Source organism: Ciconia boyciana, chromosome 1 (genome assembly GCF_034638445.1).
Source record: "Ciconia boyciana chromosome 1, ASM3463844v1, whole genome shotgun sequence".
NCBI lineage: Eukaryota > Metazoa > Chordata > Aves > Ciconiiformes > Ciconiidae > Ciconia > Ciconia boyciana.
The window spans coordinates 12,063,221-12,086,815 of record NC_132934.1 but is presented as its reverse complement, the minus strand read 5'-3'; the positions used below and the strand labels follow the sequence as shown (position 1 = coordinate 12,086,815).

General features: G+C 36.9%; 2 long non-coding RNA genes across 3 annotated transcripts; one reads left to right on the top strand and one right to left on the bottom strand.

Annotated features, from left to right (window-relative positions):
- LOC140650349 (uncharacterized) lies at positions 1-15,322 on the bottom strand. Of its 2 annotated transcripts, XR_012041939.1 has the most exons (6): positions 14,876-15,322; positions 13,855-14,256; positions 11,806-11,895; positions 10,265-10,475; positions 8,546-8,701; positions 1-2,450 (listed from the first exon to the last, which is right to left on the bottom strand). It is a non-coding gene; the product is annotated as an uncharacterized lncRNA (long non-coding RNA). The 2 variants fall into 2 exon arrangements; XR_012041938.1 differs by lacking the exons at positions 1-2,450; positions 10,265-10,475 and adding an exon at positions 7,513-8,440.
- LOC140650364 (uncharacterized) lies at positions 14,963-23,093 on the top strand. Its single transcript, XR_012041956.1, has 3 exons — positions 14,963-14,981; positions 15,668-15,733; positions 22,985-23,093. It is a non-coding gene; the product is annotated as an uncharacterized lncRNA (long non-coding RNA).
- The last annotated feature ends 502 nt before the right edge of the window (positions 23,094-23,595 follow it).

The window sequence follows — 23,595 nt, the reverse complement described above, 5'->3', positions numbered from 1 at the left end:
TTTCTTCTACAAAGACAGATATAGACACGCTTTATTTTACACGGCATAAATGTGTATCATCAGAATCAGCTGGACTATTTACATGGCATAACATTAGATAAACATATAGTTCTTTGCTGGGCTCAGGCTTAACCATATACATAAGTCCCTAATTCATCACAGCTTTATAAAGTTCCATTTTCTTTAACTGAGTTACTTGTAACAGTTAAATTATAAAAAGAGACAGAAAGCAAAGAAGAAAGGGAAAACCCTTCAGACCTAGGCAGATGCTTGGCAGGGGCAAGTTTGCAACAAATTGTTGAAGTCTGACAAAATTATAATAGGAAGACAAAAGGCCCCATGCCTTCAAGCATTAGGCAATGTTAAATGGATTTTGCTGCTGCCATAATGATAATTAGTATGTAGAACAGGTTATGCAAAAATCAGTAAGATTAATAATATATTATTCCCCCTCTTCCATGGTTATAGGAATACATTTGGTATTAATGCTAATAGATTTAATTTAATGGATTAATTTGGAGTCAGTGCAGAAGTTATAGACATTTAGGAAATGATCAGTTTGTAATTCCATATGTTTAATATTAAAATAAAGTGCCTCACACTGGTACTCTGGTAGATTTCACTTCACAGTGAATTAAAATTGCTTCAGACCTCAAGAATCAAATAAGAATTCAAAATTATTCTGCTATATAGTCACACTCACGGATATAATTAAAGGTCTGTCAGCACTTTCATTACATAAAGCCATTTTTAAGCAGTTTATAAGTTGGCCATGACATTTTGCTTAAAGCTGGAAATGGGCTGTGAGTTTCCTGCCCAAGAGTGAATTTTTGTTTCTTATGAATGTAATTGGAATCAGATTCTTTTCCTGTGTTTCCCATCTGTGACAAAGGGGTTAAAGAACATTGTCTGTTTTTTGTGTTCCTCCCACATTTACAAAATAGCTCAGTGCTCCAATTTAGCACCTTGCAGATAATTAGGCTCCATCAGTATAGAGGCAAATAAAACAGATCCAGAGCACAGGCTAGATCACTGGCCAATAGACATGTTGTCCTGGTTTCAGCTGGGATAGAGTTAAATTTCTTCCTAGTAGCTGGTATAGTGCTGTGCTTTGGATCTAGTATGAGAATAATGTTGATAACATGCTGATGTTTTAGTTGTTGCTACGTAGTGCTTACACTAAGTCAAGGACTTTTCAGCTTCTCATGCTCTACTGACTGAGAAGGCTGGAGATACGCAAGAAGCTGGGAGGGGGCACAGCCAGGACAGCTGACCCAAACTGGCCAAAGGGACATTCCATACCATATGGCGTCATGCTCAGTATAGAAACTGGGGAAAAGCTGGCTGGGGGGCCGCTGCTCAGGAACTGGCTGGGCATCGGTTGGCAGGTGGTGAGCAACTGTGTCGTGCATCAGTTGCTTTGTATATACTTTTGTCATTATTATTATTATTAATACTATTTTAATCTATTTTATTTCAATTGTTAAACTGTTCTTATCTCAACGCACATATTTTTTTCCACTTTTACTCTTCTGATTCTCTCCCGCATCCCACCAGTTGGGCGAGGGAGCAAGCATCTGTGTGGTGCTCAGTTGCCATCTGGGCTTAAACCACGACATGTGTACTGTTTAATACACAGCCCTGGTATGTTTTTTGCCCACACCAGACAGAGCTTTCCCAATGTTCAGGGGCACTTTGGGGAATACCACAAGCTAAGGGCTGTTTGGGTGCAGCCATGCAGTTTTGAAGGTTTAGGGGAAAGAGTTTAGTCATAACTCAGATGTCATAACTATGACAAGACATTTGGCCTTAGGGCCAGAGAAGAATCCCACTTTATTTGCCATTTTTTTAATAGATGGCAAGTGGATAATCCTGTTTTATTTGCCAGTAGAGACCTACTCTTAGTATGCTTTGCAGAGACAGACTAGTCAAAGATGTTTCCAATAAGGCATGTGCTCACCGTGTTAGTTGGTACATAATGGTCTAGGACCATTTTAAGATATCAGTTTGGTTTGAGCTTAAATCTAGATAAGAAGAAATCAATTTCCATGAGAGGTTCAAAACACAGAATAAAATCGCTCACCTATTAATACCAGTACTTATCCAAAATACATTATTAGTTAGGCAGACCTTCAAGAAAATCAAAGGGTGAGATTATGACAGAATTATTTAAAGAAGGACAGTTCACAGATATGCTGCTTAATTGATTGTTGTGGGCTTTGGACGCCAGAGGCAAGATGAATGTATGTGCAGTCAGTGCCAAGGAATCCTTTGAAAGGAAAGTGCTTTCTCACTCCCAAGAGAAATCGTGAAATTGCTGAAGAGGTTAAAGGAGCTCAGCATGCCCATCCTCCATTCAGACAAACGTTTTCCAGTATATGGAGTATTTCCAGCAGTTCTCTCATCACCTCGAACAGCATCCCAAGTGGAGTCACAAGTTGTTCTCACGACTGAAAGATAAGCAGTACAGACTTTATTTGTTTATGAGCAAGTGTCACCACAAATCAGGAAATATGACTGAAACATTAATTTCATTAGTAGACAGAGTAATTTTTTAGTCATAAAACTCACAAAGAATTAAATCCTTGGTGAGAACATTACTGTAGCCTGTTCCACCTCCACCCCTGCATAAGAAGGTAACTAGGAGTTCTCCGAGAGGAACTGTTTTGGGAAGGTCAACACCATATGCTTAAAAAAGACATTCAGAAAGCTATCAATAGCAGGAGATTGGTCTGTCTTATAAACATACCAGTTAGCATGGTAATACAACTTTTGAGACACTCTCTACCTGGAAAATAATAATTAAAACTAATATAGAGTTATCAGTTCATCTAAGATGGAAGAAAATGATCTGCCTGCACTCAGAACTAATATCTGTAAATAAATTCAGTGGCTGAAGAAAGGAGAACCCCAATCACAGAAGTATCATTGTTGTTATAAGAAAAAATAAGGGAAAAGAATAGACTATGGTCCTTCAGCAAAAAGTAAGGATAGACACTTGCTTATAAAATTGGGACCAAGGTAACAAAAAAACCCAAACCAAAACACAAACAAACAAAGAAACAAAAATGCAAGTAAAGAAAGAGCAAACACATAACCAAGGATCACTTGAAGCGTAGCCCTTTCCACAGATGCTTTTCACCCGAGGCACATCACAGGTATGAGGACTGAGGAGAAGGATTCAGTAAGAACCAGATGAATAATGAGGTATGTTTTCCCTTCAGAAAGACCATGGAAAGCTGGATCTACCCTTACTGAGTAATGGCGATGACCTGGAGGAGCAAACAGCAGAGCTCAGAAGGGAAATTCTCCATTGTAAGTTGCTTTGCTAGTGAAGCTAACTAAACAATTAAAGAAATATGGGGATTTGCCTTGAGACTGTCACTCCAAGTTAATGGAAACCCCAGATCTAGTGAATTATGGACTCCATCTGCTGTGATTGACTCTCAGCGAATTGGAAGTAAATATAGTCTCTGTGTCTTACGCAGATAAGCCATGTGTTTTTCTTGCTATTTTTCCAATTTTCACAAGAATACTTAATGCAAAATGCAATGTTGATGTTTGCCTGACATTCCAGCTGATTGTGAGGTGACACAACACAGGAAATTTCTGAAAAGAAAGAGGAAGTTTATTGTCTACATCCTTTGAAATAACATGTACTTTTGCAGTGGTAAAATACATTCTGTTGCTGTCACTGCCTCAGACTTCCAAAGCCCTCTGGCGAAGAGCAGCAAGGCCTTCATAGTTCAAGGAAACTCTAATCTGTTGGTACCTAAATGAAAGATATTATGACTAAATAAATAAATGAGTAGATAAATCAGATGTGCAGTTACTAAAAGTTCTATTGAGGTGTTCTGTACAGAGCCAAAAAGAAAGCAGAACACAAGACTCAAGGAACCATCAAAATAGGAAAAGGCCTGTTTTGATCATTTGAACACTGACTGTAGCATTGTATGCCAGTTCATGCAAGGAAAAGCATATTTAGCCTATACTAACTGCTAAATACTGTTTCAGATCTTGGCAGTACTTATTTACTCCTTCCCCTGTTTAAGAGTGAAATTTAGCAGTAAGCACATAAGTTTTTCCAAGTAATAAAGCAAGCTATTTTTCCTGTTTAATAGTTTTCAAACAGCCTCTTGTGACCTATGCAATCATTAAACAATCCAGTAAAACCTTTTGCAATTGCAAGATCATTTTCTTTTACCCTGGTCTAAAATCTGCACAGATTTAGTTTTACAGTACACTACCTAGATACAAGCTAAAGCATGGAAAAGGGATATTTCGTTACCATGTAGCCTGTGTGTGTGAAGGGGTCTGGAAATATCTTATAGCTCAAAACATGAATCACGTGGCTTTATCTGCAATTACTCACTATACTTTTCATATTTTGTTATTATCTGAACTAATCTAAAAACTACCTGAAATAAATCTGTCTTCCATTGTTTACTGTACTGCTTGAATATTCATTTCATTCCTGCTCTGGGTTTTAATTTAGAACCCACTCGAAAGGGCTTTTTATTCTTAAAATGTGTGTTTGCCACTATTGAATTCCTCAAGTTGCATTTCCAGAATGAGAAAAAAAATCATCAAGTACATCTGAGATCTGGTCCTGGGACTAATTAGGAATGCAAAGGATGTGCACAAACTGGCCTTTAGACTTTAGAAGAAAGTTGAAGTCAGAGGAAGATTAGGCATAGCATGGCTTCACCCTCCCATGGCCCAACACTTCCAGAAACCTTCCCATCTGATAGTAGTGACAAAGTGGAGAGCAGGCATATGGCTGATGCTAATGGAAACAATTTCATTTCTTCATTTACACTAATAAGAAGTTAGTGAAGGGCTGTTCTGCACATGGGCAGCTATTTTAAGCTCATTTAATTGTGCTCATTGAGGACTAGAGGAGAACAAAGAACATGAAGAAAAAGGTGCATGAAAAGCATCATAATTCTTATTGAATTTTTAATAATTCAATATTTTTGTCTAAATTCATCTATTTTAAATATTAAAGATAAAAGAGGAACATTATTGACTCCAGAAATTGCTCTTGCTTTTTTGGACTCCAGTCTTTGGAAGTTAAAAGTCCAGGGGGCTGTAGGACAGTCTCAGCCAGCATATATTAAAGTCAAGAGAGTGAAGCTTACTGACTAAACAGTCATTTACGTCTCCATTAAGTTTATTATGAGTCTACCAGTTTCATGAATTTATGATGGGCTTTTAGGCACCATCCAAGGTAACTTAAGGTGTCATATGTGCACTGCCACTGTACTGTGAAAGGAGTAGATACTTTAAAATTTTGATTCTCAAACAAGTTGTTCTGAATCCCACCTTTGGGAATATATTTTTTTATTACTTCACCAGTTCTAGTATTCTAAGAATGTTAAGCAGTACTTTAATAATTAATTTTATAACACAGTTTATAGATAATGAACTTGGGGTTCATTGGCAGATGATGAGGCTCTTGGAAAGATGTATCATGAAACAGCTCAGTAAAATGAAAAGGCATGTTTTGACTTTGTCACAACCCCCCTGTGACACAGAGATTGGACAGTATTTTCCTTTTAAATCTATATAACATTATCCTAGGTATAGTAATATGAATACTACTATCTTAAATAAAATGAAACTTCAGCTTAAGCTTCATGATGGTATATTCCAAAATAAATAGCTGTATTGCATATTCTTTCTTAAAATAAAGTAGGTCAAGCTATTATAAAAGTAATACCCCTTTATTACTGTTAATAATCAATGATTGTCTTCTCCAGTCCTTAGCCAGTTTAATGCTATTTTCTTATTTTCAGGCCAACAAGCTGATTGGCAAGTAAACCACACAGCTGCAAGGCCTGCTAACTTCAGCTTAAAATCTGAGTGTTCAACTCTTTTGAAATCAGGTCAGACAGTTGAGGTCAGAGTCTGGACGGCTATCAGTTCCCTACCTTCCTAGTTTGGGCTGTGTTAAAGAAAAAACACAGACCAACTGACTGAAGAAGTCTTCTCTGGCTTTAAAGCTTGTAGAATTATTGCTAAGAATTTTTTTTTTTTTTTTTCAAAACACAAAAGACTCGATTGACTTTTTTCAAGGTGGAAGCAAGTGTAAATAAAAACAACATTTGGCCTTAATAGGCTGATTTACATTCTCTGGGTTATCATTCTCTGATTTATCATTCTCTGGTAAATGATATTGATGCAAGAAGTCATACTGACGTCACTATTACTGATTACAACTGGTCGGACTTGTTTTGCCAAAACACTTTTGAGTGAAGGAAGATTGTTCCATTTGCACTGAAAACTTTTCATTTTCCTGAAAGTTTCTGTGAAAAAATATTTCTGAAATTAAAGTGATTTCACTTGGAAAATGGGAAATTTGCATTTGTTTTCATTTCTTGTATTACTTCATTTGACTAGTCAGACACAAGTACAGGGAAAAAAATTTAAAAGTAAGAGAAAGGAGAAATTTCTCACAGTCTGTAAATACATCTAAAAGCAAAAAGCTGGCATTCTTTACTGAACAAACCATGCAGACCTTTCAGTCAGGAAACCTAATCTTTTTCAGAAAACGTAAAATTTTTGTAAAGTAGAAATTATAAATTCCAAATGTTCTTCTCAAGGTTCAAAACTCTTTTCAGCTCATGAGCTGAATACTTCACTCAGTAACCATCCAGTCTTCTGCCCCTCTAGTTCTGATTTCTAGATTCTAGTAAGCCCTACTTTCATTTAAAACATGGCATCACCGTGCAGATGCAGAGCAATATGGGACACACCTTGCTGTGTTTTAAATTTTCAGTGGTCTTCAAAGACTATTAAGAGGGTGGATTTAAATTAGGAAAAGTCTGTACAATTTATTTTTTAAAACATTCTGGGTGCTTCTTGTTGTTTAGCTAAGCCATACAGGAAGTCACTATATGTTAGAAAACTTATTCAAGAAATTGAATAAATAATAGGCTGGTTAACTCCAACCAAGTTGGGGGCTATTGCGTTTAACTTGAAGAAATATATGAAAAAAGACTTTGAAGTGAGCTATCTTCCAAGAAAAGCTATAGTCATTGTGATTACATTGTAGATCATATCCCATGATCAGTTTTGGATTTGCAATGAACGTGTTCATTTTCATAGTCCAAGATTTCCATATCCTAAAACCAAAGTAGTATAGGTATAGCATAATGTAGTACAGATCCACTATTCTGTTTGTGTGTTATAATAGGCAGTATTTACCCAAATGCAACAGAATATATTAGTTCTGATTCACTTTCACTTCCTAAATTACTCTCCATGTTTAATGTATACAGATGCATTCCTTTACAACATTTTCATAAAACAATTTTTGGGTGGGATTCTGATCTCTGTTATATAACTGAAACTACAGATTTACATCTGCATCTGCATGCCTGCGCACTAAGTTAAATAAAAGAGAAGATCATATAATTGCAGTATTTTATTAGTCTTAACAGTTTGAAAAGCACCCCTTTAAAATCAGATAACATCTTACATCATGAAACAAAAGAGATGCTCATTGAAGACAAAATAATATGTTGAAAAGAGTGGTTTTGAAGTAATTATCGAAAATAACATTGAGATTATGTTTCATTCATTTATTAGGAAGAACTCCTCAGGCACTGGGAAAACCAGACTTTCTCATTTTATTTTCACTCTTGAACTCCAGAAGCATGATCGGGATCTAAAATGTCACCTTTAATATTCTTTTACTTTGGTCTTAGTGTTTAATTGTAAATAACTCTTCATATTTTTAAATGTTCCTGGCCTAGGAAGTGATAGATTGAACTTGATCGAGCTGTTTCCTATTGATTCAGTCTTGTTGCCTGTCCCACTCCTGACCATCTGACCTGCTTTTGTTCCTCCAGAGGTTAGCCTTATTATTACGATTTGCAGCAGTGCTATGCATATCACTGGCCAGCACATTTGAATTAATTATGTTTTCCTGAAGAAGAAATAGGACAAGAAACTAGGCCAATTATTCACTCTTAACCAACAGAAACACATTCACACTAGTGATCCCAAATGTTCCCTGGGCCTCTGTTTAAAATTAATCCGTCAGAAAATCACATGGAGGATGCTTAAGACCCCCCTCCAATTATTTAAAATCATGTCATTAAATCAGGCAAATGCTGGCACTGCAACTCAGCAGGCGCTAATTTAACCCATATGCTTTGGGACTGTTCCTACATCCTTTTGTCCTAGCCAGAATTTATGCAAGAATTATTTTTTTTTCCTATAAAATAAAATTGTATTACAAGATAACCATACAATTTTAAGCCTGATGGGTTCTAAATGGAAGCTGGATAAATATGAAAAAAAACTTTAGCTCAGCAAAACATATAATGACTTATTGGAGACTAATATTATAGAAAGGAAGATCCAAAAAGTGCCAAAAGTCTGAAGACTGGAGCACAAGCATGGAAGTCCATCCACCATGGAATTATGTTCCCTAATAAAAAGAAAAAAGATAAATTCCTACAGGTACATGACATTATTCTGGAAATGCCCTACTAAAAATATTAAATGTGTGTCTCCATCTCAGCCTCATAGTCACCTTTCTTGTCTTTCTACACCTCTCACTTCCATTTCTTCATGCTGTTTTTTTCTTCATCTTTTCCTGCTTTGTCACTTTTTAAACATTTTCCCATATTCTCCCCTCTTTTATCTTCTCAGATTATTTCCCGTTCTTTCCCTTGTTTTCCTTTGAAATCTGTGTGTGAAAGAAAGGGAAAAAACAAAACAATACAAGTTAAGGCTTAACATCATTTGGATTTTTCTAGAATGATGTTGTCATTATGCCCAATGCAGAGTATAAATAGTCTATACATCAGCTTTTCATATTGTGATTCATTTCAAAAGGAATATTGATTAAATTATGTTGATATCTATATGACTTAGTAATGAAACTGTGAGATTTTTGGTATTTGGAAAAATAATAATGAAAAAGCACTAAGGTTTTGGGGTTTATTAGAATACTAATGAAGAGAAAAAGAAAAAAAGTTGTCCAGTGTAGTCATGGCTAGTGACATTACTCCATTGGCCATTTACTATGTGGTTAAACATGTTTCTGTGCAGCAATCCCAAAAGGATGACGCAGGAAGTACTTACCTAGACAAAAAAAATAGATCTTCATTATTTATAGTTTTGATTTGTGTTGTGATTGTGCCAGTGCATGCTTTAGGAGGTTCATATGTTGGGGGGGTGGGGGTGGTGGTTATTGCTTTTGTCTCTGTAACAGCAACTTGCCATCTGGAAATGCTAAAAGTGCATAAAAGAAATAGGATTTATATGCAGAAACAATAATCCCCTTCTTCAAACTTTCTTCAGTCTGTTGCTATGCTTTTGTATGCAAGTTGCTCTTCTGAACTGCTGTTTCATTTTTGTTTTTGTAATTGGTCATCACCATGAGACTCAAGTATATAATTCTGTGAACACTTCTGTGTATTAATGAGTGGTTCAGCTTATTAAAGAATAGGACTCTTTACAGGAAATATCTTTCATATTTTTCTGATATTTCTGATATTTTCTGATATTTTCTGATATTTCTGATACTTTTCTTCATTTTTGCAAAAAAATTGGGAATTGTAAAGAACTTTTATTTAAGAAAAATCAAAATATAGTATTACCAAAGCAAGCTCATGCCTTGGACTATGCAACTTTTCTGTGAATTTGGTGTTTTTGTCAATGTCGTACAACTGAGAACAACAGTGAACTTGCTAAAAGCTTGGTGACAAAATGTGATGCATGAGTCCAGAATCTTGCTGCCTCAAGGGAGAAGTTCCCTCAGACACAGATTTTGGAATCTCATCCCAGGATAACCAGTGCTTCCTTTGCCAAAAGAGTTTCTAAGCTCTTGCAGCCTGCTTGACAGTAAGTTCTTGAAGCCTTAACTGGCAAAGGCTTTCCCTACTGCCTTTACAATGCATTGGGTGACCATTAGTCTCCTTTCTCCCTGATCAGTTATGCCCTTCCTGGCTGACATGCAGGTACAAAAGGCAATGACAGAGGAGACAGAAACTGGAATTAAAGAAAGTAATTGATACATATTTATACTAATTTCCATAGGAAATTCCCAAAGGTGAACTGGCTGAACCAATAGTATGGAAAGCTGAGGAACAGAGACTTTACAGAAGTGGCAGGGGAAGCAGAAGCAACAGTTCATACTAGTGGAAGATTGGAAGCTAAAAGGGCACAGGCTGTGTACGTGACACATTGCTGATGGATGGATGCATTTGCAGAGTTCCCAGAAAACATCAGACAGAACAGAGAACACCTTTAACTGGAGATCTGCAGGATTCTTTTTTTTCCTCCGCCATGACTCACAGCCGGGAGGGGAGGTTGGATGCGATCTTTCCAGGGCATTGGCTCTACAAGCAGCATTCCTGCTCAGTTTTTGTGGTCGGTTATCACAGTGTGGTATCACAGCTGTGGTAAGTCAGCTGTGCAGACAGACCAGCACCAAAATTGCTCATAACCTGGACCTGCTATGATAACTTGAAAGTTAGTTACCCATTGCTTTAAAAAGGGGAATACACTGAAAAAGCAAATACTTCAGGTCTCAGTCAGGACAAACTCTAAACCCCTCTCAGTTGCCCATCCCCCTTCACATACTCTCAGGGGAGGTGTATGTTACTAACAGTCTAAAAAATTCCCCTGTATAGCTGCTTTCCCCAGGTAGATCATTAGAGGAAAAAACAGAACTGAACATTTTAATTGTGTTAGTTAAAACATGACTGAAATGTTCACAGTTACCAGAGCAATTAATGTGTTATAAGAACCCATACAAACTACAATGGCAAAGCCATATTATAATTTATACAGCTTTTCTGAAAATATTTACAATTTTCCCCTCTCCTCTGAGCAGCTGTAAAGCATTCTTTCATTCCCTTCCTGTGCCTAGTGAGATCCAGGAGGGAAAGCATCCTCAACTTTGCCTCAGGGGACACATGGCAAGACACACTTGTGTGATGCTCATACTTCCATGAAGGTGAATATATATTACGTAGTCAACAAAAGCTCCCTTTACGATTAGTGAAAAGCATTAGGCACCCCAAGCATGCGATTCGTGAAATAAATAGGTTATACACCTCACAATTGCCTATTCTACTCCATTGAATATAAATAAGGCTTGTTTAGCTCAAAACCAGACACCTAATCATCTAAAATTCAATTAAATATTTCCCTGCATGTGTTTTCTTCTCCATGTCTGCCTTTTTGCAGTCTCTAACAGCATTGCATTCCACATGCTACTTTGGGTTATTTTGTATTTGCCACCGTGAGGAGCTTCTGATATAAATAATCATTCTGTGGTACTTCAAGTTTTTGACAATCCATTTAGAGGTAGCATTAAATGTCTTATGACTCAGTTTCAACCCCAATGAAATCAACTGAAAGTCTCCCAAGTTTGAGCACTGAAATTGTATTTAAAATTTGTTTTTCTAGGCTGTGATTTTCCAAAGAATCTCTCCTCAATTTAAATTTTAAGGAGTTTGTAGTGAAAATGCATGTTAGTATATAGTTTTGGATGGAGAACATGCTTTTATTAATATCAAATTCACTTAAATGTTAACAGTTTAGCTACAAGGTAAATTTCATATATGAAAAGGGGCTGTGGAAATTGTTGGAGTAAATTCTTTCTGAAGACTTGCCACTCCTATTGTCTAATCCTCTTCCCCTCTCCACAGGACTTTTATTGCACAATATATCTTAAAGCAAAATACTTCTTTAAAATCAATAGAAAGAAATAGGAAGAGTTTAACAAAGAAACCATCTTTTTGGAATAAACATTGTTTACAGATAATTTTGTAGTCTTACTTTAGGGTCGGTTTCATAATCCAGAGCTGGTTCAGGGTTTTATAAATCATTCACTATCTGGATCCACTAAAAAGAATGTATTTGGTTTAGCTAAAGAATGCAGCAGAGAAAAATGAAAAACAAAATAGTTAAATGAGCAACATGATTTTTTTCCTTATTCCTTTTTAAAAAGTAGTCTTGAAAATAACATACTGTGAGCTAATATTAATCATATGAGGACAGATCACGTAAACAAAGCCTATCTAGTGATCTAGTTCCAAACTTTAGAAGGACTGTGAATCCTGTTAAATTTTCATTTTTATGCTTTCAAACCATTTTTATAATGTAACATTTATTTTTGATAGTGTTCAGAACTATAAATCATTTTACTCTACAACCCTTGAGTCTTAGGATTTATGAATACAGAAGAAAATCTGTTTCCTATTTGTATGCTCTACTGTTTGGAATTACATGTTAGTAGAAGAAAATCTGTCCTTATACAAATGTGATAACACAAAAATATATGAAGGTGCCCTTGCTTAGGTATGACTAGTCAGCCTCAATTGGGCAGATCTGGTGTGTTATTTTCCTTGAACTATATAATGATAAATAAAGTTCTTGGCTCACAAGAAGAGGAATGTTATTCCAATATATATGGGCCATATACTTCATACTGTTTCTGTTTTGTGACTGTAATTCACTGTAAGACTCAAAGGTTGAGGATCAAGTGTTCCAAGTTTAACATAAATTTATATCACCTTTATTCTCGGTGAGTTCCCAGTGTCGGCACTATTTGTCTTAGGATGTAAGTTCCTTTCTTTCGTTCAGACTAAAATTCTGTTGTGCACCTAAGTTACTGTTTTCCAACGCAAACTACTATGCATTTGTCAAGGATTTCTCATCTTAAAAAATAAGACTATTAACAAAAAAGTTCTCAACCTGATATAGTTGAATGCAAAGGAGCTTGCTGCTTTTTAAATCCAGCACAGAAACACATAGTAAATGTACTTGCCTTTTCTGCATTAGTACAAAAAAAGCCTCCATATAGCAATGGGACTAAATTATTAAAAAGTTTTCTTTTGTTCCTACTACACTTAAAAAAATTAAATAATTTGGAAGAAAATGTGTGCAATTTATACAGACTTCATTGACAGAACTAGAATTCTATAGTGTTATAGACAATCAGGATGCTTCTGCAATCACTGAATTATTTTATAAAGATGCGTGATCTTTTACATGCTGAAAATTTAGACCTGTGAGCAAGGAAGATGACAAACAATCTCAAATAATTAAGTATCTGTTCAAGCTAGTATAGTGAAGACAAATTAGTCTCTGAAGGCAGTGACACATACAAGAAAATGTAAGTCTCTTCATTTTACGGTCTCTTTTCCTATGGGATTTCATAGAAAAAAATCAAATGTGGTTATTTGAGATTGCTTTCAATAACATTTCAAGAGCATATCTTTAGACTTAGATGTATGAACCATCCTCCTGCTGTTAGCCAAAGCAATTTCACAAGAGCACTGTGAGCTTCACAACTCAGCCTTGGATTGACTAGGTCAAGAGAAGAATAGGAACATATGACACCAAAAAAGAAAAATCTCCTGGGTTAGTGGCATTTTCCTCTCTTTTAAGGTTATGAGAAGACTAATACCAGCTAGGAATGTTAGCAGGATTTCCGAGGTCTTGATCATACAATGTCTTCTGTAGGACAGTCTCATGTACTTACAGAAGTCCTACTGAGATCAAAGAGTTGTGTCCAGACACAGAGGTTTGCCCAATTGTCACTACATTGCAATTGCAGTATCTTAACAGAATAGAAAAAGTAAATGAAAAATGTTTATTTTACAATAGAATAATTAAAGTAATTGACATTTTCAGTCATTCACATATATAATTAGCCAAAAATCCATTCTCAAAGCACACTTTCTCTCTTGCAACATATGTGTGTTATTGTGTTCCATGCTGAGTGAATGCCCTAATGCTTGCATTTAAATGGCATTCCTATTCAATAATCCATCTGCTCAAATGATATTTCAACCAATGGCACTCAAATTCAGTTTGACAGACCTCACAAGCTACATCATCTTTCCAGGGATACCCCCCTCACTGTTTTCCACAAGGATTTAGATGGACTTCTGTTTATCTTTGTCTTTTCTCAGGGAAAATGGTGGAAAAAAGGCATGCCTAGGCTGCATAACGTGCACGGCGCAGAAGTCTTGAAGTCCAGAAGTCTTTTCTGGAGAAGGCTGACATCACATCAGTTTAGCAATTTTCCCATGGGGGTCTCCATCCAGGCATTCTCAATGAGAAATTAGGACAAAATGTGCAGTTCTGTTGATTATGTAGAACATTTTTTTCTGCATGTTTTATGATCTATTTCAAGAGTTTCTTCAGGATATGGATCTCTTGCAAGAACTATATAGACAGCTACTGAAGCGGTATACATTTCAGGAAGCAATACTGACATGCCTAGGCCATAAAATAAAAATAGGACAAATTACTTTGACTGAACCAAGTTTGTGTCATTTTTTGAAAGGTCTGATTTTATTTACATATGAATATGCATTACACTAAAGTTGTCAGCACTGACTATCTATAGTTCTTAGGCAAAAGCTAACAAAACATTAGTTGATTTCAATTAAATTAATAAAAAAAAAGACACTGAATTTAGTTAGCTCAGAGAGGAAAAATGAATGAAGTTAAACACCCAAGCATAGTTAAATATCGTTGTCTAACAAAGGCCATGTGAGAGACTGAAAGAGTTACTGCCTCAAACATTGTGGCGAGGCGAGATGCTATTTGCATGGCAATGGCAGGTCGACAAGCACGGGGTGGGGGAGAGCAGGAGCGGGACGTGCGGGACGTGGAGAGCGCGTTGTGCGGGATGTGGAGAGCGCATCGGAGGCCGCAGGGTTCCGGGCTCTGCCGGACCTTACCATGTACGGCCAGAGGTCACACAGAGCTGATCTGAGGAAGGGGCTTGTGACCGCCCAAGAGACCCCTCGCGACCACTCCCCTGCCCCAGCGCCTGTGCAGAAGATGGAGATCTTTCTAGAACAAGAACCATGTAAGTGCTGAAGGGGCGTACCTGGAGGCGGGGATTAGCTTATAAAAGACACGCCCTCCAGGGAACCATGTGCGCGCCCACCACTGGAGGATTGCCACGTCTGTCATCGTCATCGCGGGATCCAAGGGTGGTGATACTTTTCCTTTCTCTTTCCTCCTCTCTGTTCCTTTCCTTTTCTCGCTTCTCTCTCCCTCTACTCTTCCAATATATGCAAGTTTGGGATAAATTGTGACGGGTTGCCCGGAAAATAGCTCCATTGCCAAATCGCCTCTGTTCGTTCCTTGAGCTTGCCAGTTCATTAAGTTTGTCCGTTTGTGGAATTCACCAGTTAATCAAGTTGCTGGCCAGACTGTTTCTCTGAGTCATTGTCGTGACTCTACCGACCACGCGGCTCTGTCGAGCAGAGATCGGCTTTTGTCAGTACACAAACCGTTGGGGAATTGAAATGATTCACCCCTCTCGCAACCCACTGAGTGGGACGAGATAGGGCATATGTGATTTAAAGGTGGCAGTGTATCAAGTAAGAGTCAATTAAGAGACTGATGGTAAAAGTTAGTGTTGTACTGATTTGCACTCATTCTTGAAATGCAGCCTTTCACTGAAATTATTTTACCTTAACACCTCTCAGAACAGGAAGTCAAGAACAGAAAAAGAATGAGGAGCTAGTATGGAGCTTCCAGATGCCTATTGTAAATGAAGAAATTGTCCTTTGCTTACCCTCTTCAGGGTAGATGAAAGTGCATTCACTCTGAACAACTATAAAAGGCTCATCCTGTTCCTATTATTTATCATACTTCTCCTTCCTTGCTATAGAAAATTTGCCTGCTGACTGCCATGCTGAACAACTTTGTTATAGTGTGTCCCTGTGATTTACCATGGGTCAGTAGCTTTTTTTCTTATCCTAGACTGTATTCTGTAGCTCAGAGACTATTTTATACCCTTGGACCCCTGGCACACTATGGTTCTGGTCCACTGGATCGGGTGCTACTTAATGTAAGGCATTAATGCATTTAGTATTATTATATAAACACTCTGGCTGCCTAGATAAATATTCTGCATTCATGGCAGTGGAAGAGTTAGCTGAAGGTGTGCATAAAATATTTCATTTAACAAATTACAAAGACCATTTGTATTGTGCAAATAAAACAGAAAGAGCTTATAATAAGGGTTTGCATAGCTTACTTGGTTTTTGCACCCTACAAAAATTCTCCATGCCAAATCTACATTGGCTACTACAGAAGGTTGGCTTCATACCTAAAAAGAGAGGCCAGGGCACTTGTTCAAACAGATCCAGTACCCCTGGCTCTTAGCGCAGCTAACACAAGGAGATATAACCAGGCCATGTTTTGAAAAGCAGCTGTGAAGAGAGGTGTTATGCAAAAGGCATGTATTTTGACTCTCATCTTGGCACGGGTGGTTTCCAGATCCTCAGTTCCACTGCACTCCACCTATATAGATTCAAGCTACTTGAAATTTATGTGACCAGACCTAATTTTTCTCAAGAAGCTAGATGAACAGGCATGATGAAACACAAGAGTAGGCACAGTAATATTAGCTTGCATTGTTTGTTTATCTTTAGCTGCCATGTAGCATACCATAGGATCTGCTTTTTACTTGTCATATTAACACATAGTCTTCTATTGGTTGTGTCATTTCAGCTTTACAGTCTACAACATAGACAACACAAAATTTATGAAAGGTCATATTTTATGAATTTTATCTTCCTTGTACACACACTTGTAGTTGTATCACACTGTTGTTCTACTGAATAACTCTGAAGTTCAATGCTAACTTGCCTGCTTGCATAGAAAAAAACTGGTTTACATTCACATTATTCAGAAATATCACTAGTGTGCAGAAGGCAAGAGACATTTCCAGTGTCTCTCAATTCTAGAGGCATGGGATAGACTTTGGGCTTCTCAAGACTGTCAAACAGGCTGAAGAAGCATGATCCTACTTGTCTGGGTATTTTGGGGTGTGATTTTGTTTGCTTGTTTTGTGTTTTGCTCATTTTTTAAGAAAAGAAAATGAGCAAGATCTCATTGAAATACACCATTGATTGCTACTATGATGGTAGCAATTTTAACCTTCCCAGATATATGAGAATGACAGCTTATGATTTATTTTTGTTTATTTATTTTAAAATAAAATAATCATATTGGCTTAGTATGCCTTATGGAAAAATCAATTTCAGAATGTGGCTTGGAAAGAGAACATGTTAAATGCAGAAATCAAAGGACTTTTTTTAACAGTAGTCTAATTAAAATCCACCAGAACTGCTGAGACTGAAAATAAAATTTATCAGTAATGTTTATATGGGAAGAGATATTTCAAGCATTGATAATGAATATAGCAGGTTACTGTGTTGCACAACCCAGCATGACAACTAAGATTCTTTCACAGTGGAGAAAATTCCAGGTAGTCTAGAGTCAGCATAGCTGTTTTATGTCATTTCCAGGCTCAAAGCTGAATATTCATCAAAGGTTTTAGTTAGGGAGTGTTTTGTGGTGGGAATAGCCAAAGGCTATCTTCTATTAATATATTTTTTGAAATACTAGTGAGCATAAAAAACTCAAACATGTTCACATTATTATTGCCAGTGTTCTTTTTGGTGAAATTTGTGTTAGCCTCAGTAGCAGTAAAGTACAAAAACAGGTGAGCAGATGAAAACAGTAGTATTAATTCTTGCTTTGGTCCCAGAATTATTTATTAGCTGAAATTTATTTTATCAAAGCAACAATGAACTCAAACCTAAAGAAATCCCACATTTAAAGTTAAGAATGTGCTGAAAAAGTAATAATTTTATCCTTGAATAAAAATCAAGAAAATAGTGAATCAAGGCATAAATGCTGTAGATCTAAAAACTGAAATATTACAGAAACTGGAAAAAATTCTCATTTATTCTGAAGATAGAAAGAAGCTGAAGTAAAATAAGATCTTAGCTGGCAGAAGTTTTCCAGAATAAAATGAATATGTGAGAGATGACGTAAGAAGCGTGAGTAGCTGGATTGAAAACATATAGAATAAACAGCAGCTTATAACACTGTTTTAGAAACAGCAAAAGACATCTGGGCTTCAAAGAATCATGCTGAAGAAAGGAGGCAAATTTCAAATCTGTTCCAAAGAGATGACATTTTGGCAACTTTCTAGGGTGGTTCCTCAGCCACAGCTCCTCCTCTTATTGTCCTAGTTCTGCTGATTTTCAACATCAATAAACACCTGCCAAAATCAATCTGAAATCTATTTTGGACACAGAATATAAGATTACCAACTGATTTAGAAGAACAAACCCAACAAAATGCTTTTAAAATTTCAATAACTGTGGTATTTTGGATTCTATCCTTATGAAATACTGCTCTTTTTCAAATACGTGAGAGCATTTACTGGTATTAAACAGCTCTGGGAATTGTCACTGTCATGAAGGAGATTAGTGTCTTGTGCTCTCCTTATGGTATTTTCAACTTCTGAACCAGCCTGTGACTAAATTTTTATAATGAAAAACGTTTGCAGTACTAATGCTGACCTCATTTGTCTTTTAAATGTTAAATGAACTTTAACCTTATGAATCAAAAAATTCTCCTGTAGAAACAAAAATCTAATCATTTATACATAGAAACAGAAAATATTGGACTTTCTAGTATCCAAGTAAAACACTGTCTGTGGAACAGAAAATGAACAGGTGATAACACTATTTGCATCTCTCTCTTTTCCTTTTAATCTTGTTAGATTTGTTCCAGCAGGTTTATTTTCAGTCACAATAATAAAATCCAAAGGAATAGTCTCTCTCCCAAAGTTTTATTTACTCTAGAGAAAGCACTACTGTCTGTTACTCCAAAACTGGAGTTTTGTAACTAGATTGATGTGAACTTCTGTTTTACCAGGTAAAAGGAGGTGGTTTTGAATATTAAATAATACCCTATTCTGCATGCTTTGCATGGCTTAGTCATCAATAACTGTATTTCAGGATTCAGGACATTGAGGAAGGAAGAATTAGTTCCCTGAAAGAATAACTTTATTCTAAGTATTAAAGCTCTAGTCACTCTGTTGACTGTTAATGAACATGCCTGTGTATGCATGCTTTTTTGACTAATGTAATTGGGCACAATGGGCACAAACTGAAACACAGGCAGTGTCGTCTGAACACCAGCAATCACTTTTTTACTGGGAGGGTGACTGAGCACTGGCACAGGTTGCCCAAGGAGGTTGTGTAGTTTCCCTCCTTGGAGATACTCAAAAGCCGCCTGGATTTGGCCCTAGGCAACCACCTTTAGGTGGCCCTGCTTGAGCAGGGAGATTGGACAAGATGAACTTCAGAGGTGTCTTCCAAGTTCAACTATTCTGTCATTCTATCATGTTTGTGCTTCTATTTTTCCATCCTTACTGAAAACTCCTATCTCCTCTCGGTTTCCATAATGCTTCAAAAACAGTGGGTAACTAATAATTGACTACAGCAATTATCTTTAAGCCATAATACATAGAATCATAGAATTAATCCTAGAATCATAGAATCATAGAATAGTTTGGGTTGGAAGGGACCTTTAAAGGCCATCTAGTCCAACCCCCCTGCAATGAGCAGGGACATCTTCAACTAGAACAGGTTGCTCAGAGCCCCGTCCAGCCTGACCTTGAATGTTTCCAGGGATGGGGCATCTGCCACCTCTTTGGGCAACCTGTGCCAGAGTCTCACTACCCTCATTGTAAAAAATTTCTTCCTTCTATCTAGTCTAAATCTACCCTCTTTTAATTTAAAACCATTACCCCTTGTCCTAGTGCAACAGACCCTGCTAAAAGGTTTGTCCCCATCTTTCTTATAAGCCCCCTTTAAGTACTGAAAGACCACAATAATGTCTCCCCAGAGCTTTCTCTTCTCCAGGCTGAATAACCCCAACTCTCTCAGCCTTTCCTCACAGGAGAGGTGTTCCATCCCTCTGATCATTTTTGTGGCCCTCGTCTACTGGACACAGTACTGCAGGTGGGGTCTCACCAGAGTGGAGTAGAGGGACAGAATCACCTCCCTGACCTGCTGGCCACACTTCTTGTGATGCAGCCCAGGATATGGTTGGCTTTCTGGTCTGCAAGCACACATTGTCAGCTCATGTCCAGCTTTTCATCCATCAGTACCGCTAAGTCCCTCTTGGCAGGGCTGCTCTCAATCTCTTCATCCCCCAGCCTGTATCTCTGATACAAGTTGAAGAGATAAATTACTCCCTACACCATTTATCTGTCACCATTTCCAATATCTTCATCTGTAGTGAAAACTCTTATGATTGAGTGAAAAACTGGATAATACTCATGAATACATATTTTGGCTGTAAATAAAAAATAAAACCTGTTTTGTTTTGGTTTGTTTTTCAAATATTGTTCATAGGTATTACAGTAAAATATGAGCAGTGCAGACACAGTTGTATCTGTCTCTTGTTTCATATTCCTCTAAAGCTTTGTTTTGAAAAATGTTTCAGAAGTTCAGTCCAAGAGAAATGTACTTTTCAAAATTCTAGTACTAATTTTAATCTTTTGCATCGGAAATGCTATGAAAGTTAATCAGGACTGATTTGGAAAATCACCCAAGTCCTAATTCTAAGGTTTTTCTATCTGTTTTCCACATGACAACTTTAATTATTACCTTAGTAGTTACTGAGTTTTGATTAATACTAATAAATCTCAATATATTTTCCTTAAAATAAAAAAAAAGTTTTTATTTTAAGTCAATCCAGATTTATCCTTATCTAAATGTTTAATGAGAATGGACAGAAGGCCTCATTTCCATTCAGTTTAGCTTTAACTGATGTTCATTGATCAGCTTATGTCCTGAACTGTTTTTATGATAATAATAACAGTGGGGAGTTACTGATGTGGTTTTCCATGTACACATGAAATATTATAACGATAGACGCAGTCTATACACTAAAATGAACAATCTGAAGTTACTTTGAATTAAATCAGTAAACCAGAAAAATAATTAATTCATCTCGATTTCTAAATGATTTGTTCCAATTCTGCTGTCAGTAGATGAAGATATACTTCATTACAATGAGCACTAGCTAATTGACAACCTTTTCTGAACATTCTCAAAGACAAGTCAAAATCTGACTGGTCATAAAGTCTGAAGTGTCTCTTGTATAGGGAATGTCTCCCTGGGTTATGTTTGAGATGTGTTAGCAGAAAATGATCAGGGTATTTTAAGACTTTCATTGTGTATTACCACTTCATTAGAGTTAGACACACTGCAGAATAGCCCCTGAGTCAAAACTAATGACCAAATTTTCACTTCTATATCTGATTTCTCTTCAGTAGCACTCTCCTGGCCAACATCTGTACTCCAGGGCAAGCCCAGCTGTACTTGCTCGTAATTGTTGGTATGATATTGTCCCGTGACTGACTTAAAGCATGCCAGGCGGGATGCTTGCCTAGGAACATTCCCAGGGTCTTGTCCTAGGAGAGTCCCTGGATCATTTCTTGAAAGGCCATGATGTATGTCTCTGACATAAGGCAGACAGGGCTTTTTTCTCTGAGAAAGCTCTTGTCATTCATATTTCACCAGTTACAGAGAAAAGGGTTTGGGGGAAAAAGAATCACCATTCAGATGTTCCTTCAACAAATTTAGGATCAGTTACATGTAGATTTTTCAGGAAAACAGAAAATATTTATTGTGAAAAGCTTTCTTTCCCCATAGAGAAAACATTCTTTCAGGTTGTCAGTTCATACCTTTTTACATCAATTTTGGAACCGAATATGCTGCTATTTGTAATGACACTAGCACCTGAAAAAAGCATAAATAAGCACACTTAGATAATTTGCATGCTTTCCTTGAGATCTGAAACATGATTTTCCTTTAATATAATATTTTAAAGGTTTTCACATGCATGCCAGATACTTTGAATGTTAATATCTATAAATGCAATTTCTGTGGAATGCAATTAAACAGAATAAGGCAGAAGTTCACTGTATTAAGCAAAGGAAGACTTTTGGGGCATGAATGGGAGGTAAGCTTTCCCTTTTCTCTCAGTGAAAAATTCACATCTTTGTTTTGGATTAAGCATCAATGGCATCAATGGCATAGTCTAGCTTTGATTGTTCTGGATAGGTTTTTAATTATAAACTGTAATTTTAAACCTATCTTGGAACCCCATGTTTTAAGAAAGTAAACATTAATGAAGTGAGTCAGGGCTTGTAGAACCTTGGCTCATTAAAAGGACTTCTATCTACTTCTACTGTCAGTTCTGCATAAACTTATAAAAAGTTTCCTTTATTGAAGTACATTGTAGTGGAATAGGAGCATGCTCTACTTGATCATGCTTGTGGAATGTCTTTTGTAAAAATAAAATATTTTGGAAGCTACATCCATGGAATGAATGCGGATTCCAAATCTGACTCTTTCCAGTGAAGATGCTAATCAGAAATGTACTTAAATGATTGAGTAGAAAGAAAATCCAGAACTCACTTGAGTCAGTGCTGAATTCTTGCAAGTTGCCAACAATTTGGTAAGATTTTTTCCTGCCAACAGCAATAGGATCATAAGTTTGGCTTAGTTCTGTGGCAACAGGCTTGATCTTCCTGAGATTCACTGAGTGAGTGACAAATACAAAAGCAGCTGTAACCTTAGAAACCAAGATAAACAAAAAGACTGGAGCAAGTGAGAACACTTCTAAAGGCAGAGGAAGATAGCGGCATCTTTGTAACATGACAACTGAACTGATCTTCACTGTTAGAAGCTCTTCCCTCTAGCATTAATTGAGTCTCCTAGCTGAACATCTTATTTAGGCACTGACTTCCATGCACCAGACCAAACAGCTGCATCAGTTTAAGGCATAAACCCCTCATCTTCCTGCTTTGTTTTTCTGCCAGAAGTTATGCAATGGGACTGGGGTAATAGAAGCAAATGTGTTTATGCCTCAGTACAGATTAATTGGTGCAACTCCACCACTTCTAGCTTCAGAGGTTCAAACACACATTTCTTCTGTCACCCTTTTTCAGATTGTCCAGCAAAGTGGTAAGGTAAAAACTATCTATCTTAAACCACCACAGCTAGATTTGCCAAAGGTTTCAGTCCTATTCTTTTTAGTGACTCATATAAGTCCCCTTATTGTTAATTCATTTTTTAATGTTCCACTTTTTGTATTGTTTCTCTAGGTACATAAGACATCAGCCCTGATTGCAATTTTCACCAAAAGGATCCAATGGCAGTGCAACTCATGAGAAAGAAAATTTCCCATGTAATTTATACAGAGCTGTTCTCTCTGATACTACAATCAGAAAATTAATAAAAACTCACTTAGTTTATATATCCTAGCAAACTTATTAGGCGCTTTATGACAACCAGGGACAAAGTAGTGATGTTCGTATCCTCTATTTTTTCCTCTCATTCAGCTACCAAGAACTTCCAAAAACAAATGACTACCTAGCCCCTCTCAGTTAAAAGTGAAGAGGTACACCAGGAATTTGCAGAGGAAAGAGAACAAACTGAAGCTGTTGAGCTGTTTTCTCCAAGTCTTAAGTTTTATTATTTCATTCTCAGAATATCTACATTTTCATAAACAAGATTAATGATATATTCAGGGCCTTGTTGCCACAGACCTTAAGCACTTGGACAAAATAAAACACATCAAGCCAGCTCCTAACTGGTGTTTCGAGGAAGCAACAACAGCTCGTGCCAGCTCAACATGTAATATTTCCTTTGGATGTTTTTAAGCATGATTTACTTTTTTTTTTGGACATCTAGTGATTTTCTGCCCTCAAAGTGC